The sequence below is a fragment of the Erigeron canadensis genome, chromosome 1, assembly GCF_010389155.1.
Source record: "Erigeron canadensis isolate Cc75 chromosome 1, C_canadensis_v1, whole genome shotgun sequence".
Lineage (NCBI taxonomy): Eukaryota > Viridiplantae > Streptophyta > Magnoliopsida > Asterales > Asteraceae > Erigeron > Erigeron canadensis.
The window spans coordinates 31699238-31705448 of NC_057761.1; positions in this window are offsets into that span (position 1 = coordinate 31699238).

Genomic DNA, 6211 nt, shown 5'->3' on the forward strand with positions numbered 1-6211 from the left:
TTCCACTTTACCTACGATTAACGTGGACCTCACTTGGAACAAAATTTTTTTTTCCATATAGTATGTATTATGCATATTTATTCATGGATATCCAATACAGATTGTGTAACATGATTACAAAAATAATACATTTAATAAAATTAAAAATGTTACCATATTTAAAATAGTTAAAGTTGACTTTTTATTTCAATGGTTAAGATTAAGTTGTGTTTTATTTTCAATGGTTTTGATTAAAAGTTATATTTATTTTTTTCTCTTAGTTCTACCAACAATATATATATATATATCATTATCAGTTAATGTAAAGCATGGTTTGTATATTGTATCCATGTTTCTCTTCGATGCTTAAGCTTGATAGTATACTTTTAACATGTAAAATTAATAGAAACCCACATAAGAAATATTACATTAATGTTCAATGGTTCTTGGTAGTGGTAAACGTAGTTTGGACTTTGGAGTGATGGGTTGAAATCTAAAACGCATTTTGGAAGTTTGGTTAAATAAAACGAAGTAATTATCAAGAAGTCTTGACATTAAAAGGTTACCATATATAGAATAGGCAAATTTGACTTTTAGTTTAGATGGTTGAGATTTATTTGTTTATTAATTTCAATGGCTAAGATCATGTTACAAATATATTTTTTTTCTTTGCGTGCAACTCACAGCCTCTACTTATTCCTTTTATTTTTACAAACTATTAAGCCAGATGTACAATTTCTATACATATACACAAACATATACATACATTTCATAAATCTTCAAACACCACCAGAAACCACCAACGGTGGTTTGCATCAACCCCTGTCCACTTCAACATATAACTTCTTAAGAGGCTTATACAAGTTGTACAATACTCAACAACCACCACTGGAACAACCACCACCAGAACAACCACCACCGGTCACCATCGCTAACCACCATCATATCGACAGTATCATTAAATATCGTAGATTAAACAGGATTTTAAAGATTGGAAAATAAAATTTTGGTTTATAGTAAACTAATTAGCAGGATACACAAGGAAATAAAAGATTCTTAGCGGGAAGGCAAAAACGTTAAAAAGGTTGACGCTTTATTGTTTTGAAGATGATATAAAACTGGGAAAGTGAAACATACGTGTACTCCATCTGTGAGTGCAAATTCAGTATTGAATGTGACTGTCAAAGACTATATGTGATGGGAAAAGTTTTTTTATTCTAAAATTTTAAGAAATTGATATGTTGATTCCACTAATTCTCCTTCTTAATTTTGCCCCTGATTTTTCCACATGTCACCATATTATAATTAGATATATCTTTAAGTACACCAATTAAGTTGATTTATCATTATCCTATTTTAATATATCAATATACTAGCTAATTAGCCCGGGTTGAACCCGGACTACATAATTAAAAAGTTAAAATCAAAAAATATATACACTTATGTATATAATTTAGGAAAATTGTGTATGTCTTCAACCGTATTTGCTTCTTTGGCTTGCTGGGAGGAAATTTGGGGAATTCTTACACATACCGCTCGTAATTGTTGGAACCATGCTTGGTTGTATGTACATAGACATGTTTATTACATTTGTAGGTTGATGTTTAATAGGTTTAAATGTCTCTTTACTATATATTGTCCATTTTACGCTAAAGTATGTTATGTGGTGTCTGTTATTCTTCTCTAATTGCAATGTAGTCAGACAATACTCGACCAACATGTATGGTTACTAAACTTTTTACACTCTCTATCTTTTTCCTCTTTTTGGTCGGAGATGTTTTTGAAAGTAGTCTATCTATCTTCGTGTAGGTTCAAGGTTGTCTACATTCTAACTCCCCCAAACACGGCTTTTGCCGGATTAAGTACCGTTGTTGTTAGTATGTATTTGTTGTCGACACATTATAATTTTTGATATGGAGATAGCAACATATTTATAAAGATAAACATTAGTATATAAACCCGATTAGGTGATAAAAATAGTAAAACTAACTACCATAAATCAGTGGTAGATATAGAATTAAAAATCAAAAGAGCTAGAATACAATCGATCATTTTTCATATTAATTTTATAATGTTACAAAAAAAAATGTAAAAAAATAAATAACATAGGGCCTAATATAAAAAAAAAAAAGTTTTTAAGGTTACAAAATAATATGTAAAAAAATAAATAACATAGGGCCTAATATAAAAAAAATAGATTTTTGAAAATAAAGAAAAATAATTATGACATAATAAATTTGTAGAAATAGCTTAAGAGAAAATATGGACATGCCACATAAGAAAAAAATTTCTAAAAACAATTTTGTTTTATTTATATAAGAGATATTTACACAATTTATCTTTTTTGTATATTTATCTTTTTAAATTATTCTTAGTTAATAATTTTACCTTTCAGCGAAGTTTTAACATTAAAAAGCGTATATAATAATACATGCTTAATCTAATCTTCTGACTAAAAGCAGTTAAAACTTAGAAGTAAAGTATATAGGCAACAAATGTTGGGTTAATTTTGATTTCGGGTCAACAAGTCAAAGTGACATTTAATTAGTACGAGTCTAGGCAGTTAGTTTGCAAGTTGTTTTAGTATGGTTTTGTTTTGTACGTAGGTAGAATGTGGTCATTGTTTGACCGGGTAATTAGGAGTCAAAGAAGTGGCAAATGCATAGCCACATTTCTAGGAAGTTAGAGTCAGTTATTTTCTTTTCTATTTAAGCATGTATTTTTCTCTTTTATGAATGCAGCAAGTTTCCAACAGAAAGTTTCTCTCTACAATTTTACATATATATTGAGTGAGTTTCCAAGTGAATTTGGGGCCTGAAATCCTACAACAACAATGACAATAACTATAACAACATATAATATAGAGTGTGATTCTTTGAATTCGATCATATTCATAATCAAACCGTATCATATTTATAAATTTATTTTTGGTTTATATATTGTACAAACTTAATATGATTCCAGTTTTTCTATTTTCTACAATGATTTATATGGTGTTTTTCTAATTTCTTTTTGTATTTCACATATAATAGTATGATTTTAACGCGTTTTATCGAATTTTTGTTAATTAATCATATATAGTTGTTACATGATGAATATTTACTTTTTTTTATTCCTTCGACTATTCATATATTGATCATATAAATGATTACTACATTCAACGTTTTGTACACGATAAAACGAATGTATTTTTCATGTGTATAAGATTTCTAAAAGCAACATTATGTTTCCCGGGGCGAAGCGCGGGTAACGCTACTAGTTTAACTTAAAAATGGAACTAGAACTGATGAGTAAACTGGACTAACTGTACATTATATAACAACAAAGCATACAGTACGGCTTTTTTTTTTCTTCAAAATAAACCTTGTTCCCGATATGTATCACAATTAATGGAGGTATCTTTTGGCAGGAGAGTTGATGTTGACACTTTACACAATCATAGACTTGATAATTTTTTTATGCAAAAAAACCATGGACTAATTATAATTTGATATGGGCCTATTCTACAATTAACCTTGTAAGAATGTAACCAACATCTTCATTTGAAAGTAAAATACCCAAAAAACAGAGTAATTTACTTGCATATATAATATGATATGAGATGGGCTCATCTTTAGAGAGAGATAAAGCTAATAGTGACATAGTAACTGAAACTATATTAAAAAAAAATGTTATTGGTTTCAATTTATCTAGTCTATCTAGTACAATGTAAATGGTTAAAGGTAAAAATCTATACTATATTAATAAACAAACCATCATTTTTTTTTTTAACTTTCTATCTTTAAAATACATAAAATACCTTTAATTTTTAATACATTCTTAACTCACACATTAAATCTACCTAATATATACCTAAAATATTTTCAACTCATATTATCGAAACTATCTATCTTCTTTATTCATTAATTTAGATATTTTTATCGAATATTTATATAATACTTTTAATAAAGTTATTTACAAAAATACATCCCCTAACCATAAAATAACTACATTATCATTTACATCAATCACTTTTAGATTAATAACCACATCGTTATCATCACCCCTACCAGCATCACCCGTTGTCGCCACAGCCGTCGCACTGCGCGGATACCCATCTCGTGGTTTATAGTACATATAACTTAAAAATGGAGCTAGAACTGAATATCAGTTTTGCTGGACAAGTGTACATTCCCGATATATATCACTCCATTAATGTATTCTAGTAAGTCATAAAATTTCAGATATTAATGCATATGGCCAAAGAGTTGATGTTTACATTTACAGATTCATAGACTTGATAATTTCTTTATGAAAAAATGGAGAATTTTATATATGCCATTGTTAATCTCTAAAATATCATAAATGCCCAATTAAATTGAAGTATATCAAAAATGCCATCATTAAACTTAAAATATATTAAAAATACCCCAATGAATAAATTTAATAAAATTAAAACATTAAAATCCTTTAATACTATAAATAACATTTTAAATTTACAATCACACCCTTATCTTATAATCCCTAATTACATATTGTAATATATAACCATCACATCTGGGTTTACTAATCCCTAGTACTATAACATTTAAGGATTTACAATTTACAGCTAATCTATAAACCCTTATAAAGCATATTGACATTTCTATTTTAGGAAATTCAGCACTTTTTTATACCCAAAATACCCTTATTTCTTATTTCTAATTTTCTTATACACCTAATCTATACTATTATACTATTTAGTAAATAAAGTTATCTAAAATAACATAAATGATTATATTACAATATCAGTAATTTATCCAAAATATCTTCATTAACCTTTTACATCAATTACTTTTACATTAATTATCTACACCACTCAACACCGCCTCCACCACCAACAGTCGCCCCCACCACCACATCGTTGCCGCCACAACTACCGCTGAATTGCGCAGGTACCATGCTAGGATTTACATATACATATAGCTTTAAATGCTAGAAAGTAACCGTGTTTACTAAACATGATTTAGAAAGAGACAAGCATTTCTCTAGATTTTAATAAACCATCACATGACATATGTAGGTTCAACCCATGCCTTATTGAACTAAAAAGTAAAAACTAAATAGATCATCATGACGTAGAGGTGGAAAATTTGTTTGCTATTACTGTTTCTTTAGTATGAATGAATGAATGGAAATTATTTAATATAGTATATGAGAATGAGACTATGTCAAACATGATTTTGATCATATTGTGTAAGGGTACAATGTTGTATACGAAATAGAATTATATGTTATATGTCATGCAATTAGGAATTAGTAGATAAGGATATAAAATGGTAATTTGTAAATGTTATCTATGATTTCAAATGATTATAATGTTTTATGCCGTGCCGCCTTCCGGAATGTAAAAGAAAATTCAAAACCTGGCTCGATAATTAAAAATGGCCCCTAAATAAATAAGTCAATGGTAAATTAGTAAATTATTAAAGCATAATATTACAGGACGATAATGTTTTCGACACTCGAAACAAAGCATAACAAAAATTTACAATATAGTTTATAATTTTAAGCAAATGGTTTGGCTTTGTAGCTAATTGTACGTACAACTCTTCACTCGTAGAAATTTTATAATGTTAGTAATTTTAGTCGGTAGGTATATATGTAGCTAGTAACATTAGCTAGTGAGCATAAAACATAATAAATGTTAAAAAGTACTAGCACGTTACCCGCACAATGCGGCGGTGGTTGTGATAATGCCGTTGTAGTGGGGGGCCGAGTGCTGGTGGTGGAGACGGCGTTGAGTGATGTGGATAATTGATGTAAATGGTTAATGAAAATATATTAAAGAATAAAGGATTGGTAGTGTAAATTAATCATTAATGTTATGGGGTAGTGTATGTGGAAATATTTTAAGGAGTGTTAAGTGAAAATATTACATATTTTTACTACTTCTATAAATAAAATGGGTTATTTCTTTTATAATATAGTATAGATATTCATATTGTTTTTGGAAGTTCCCATATCTTAATTTATGCATTTGCAAACAACTTTCCAGTCTTCCACGTCCGTGTTCTTCTCACCTCTTCTTCTCCTATATACATTATCTTAAACTTTTTTACTTGCTTTTGAGTTTTCAAGCACAATGGCAACAGGTTAAATCCAGTTTGCCATTTCAATCGCCACATACCCAATAACACATACATGAGCTTAAAACTCTTGTTTTTTACCTCTAGCAACTTCCGGTGTCATAAAAACCGGTGTACCAGAAAAA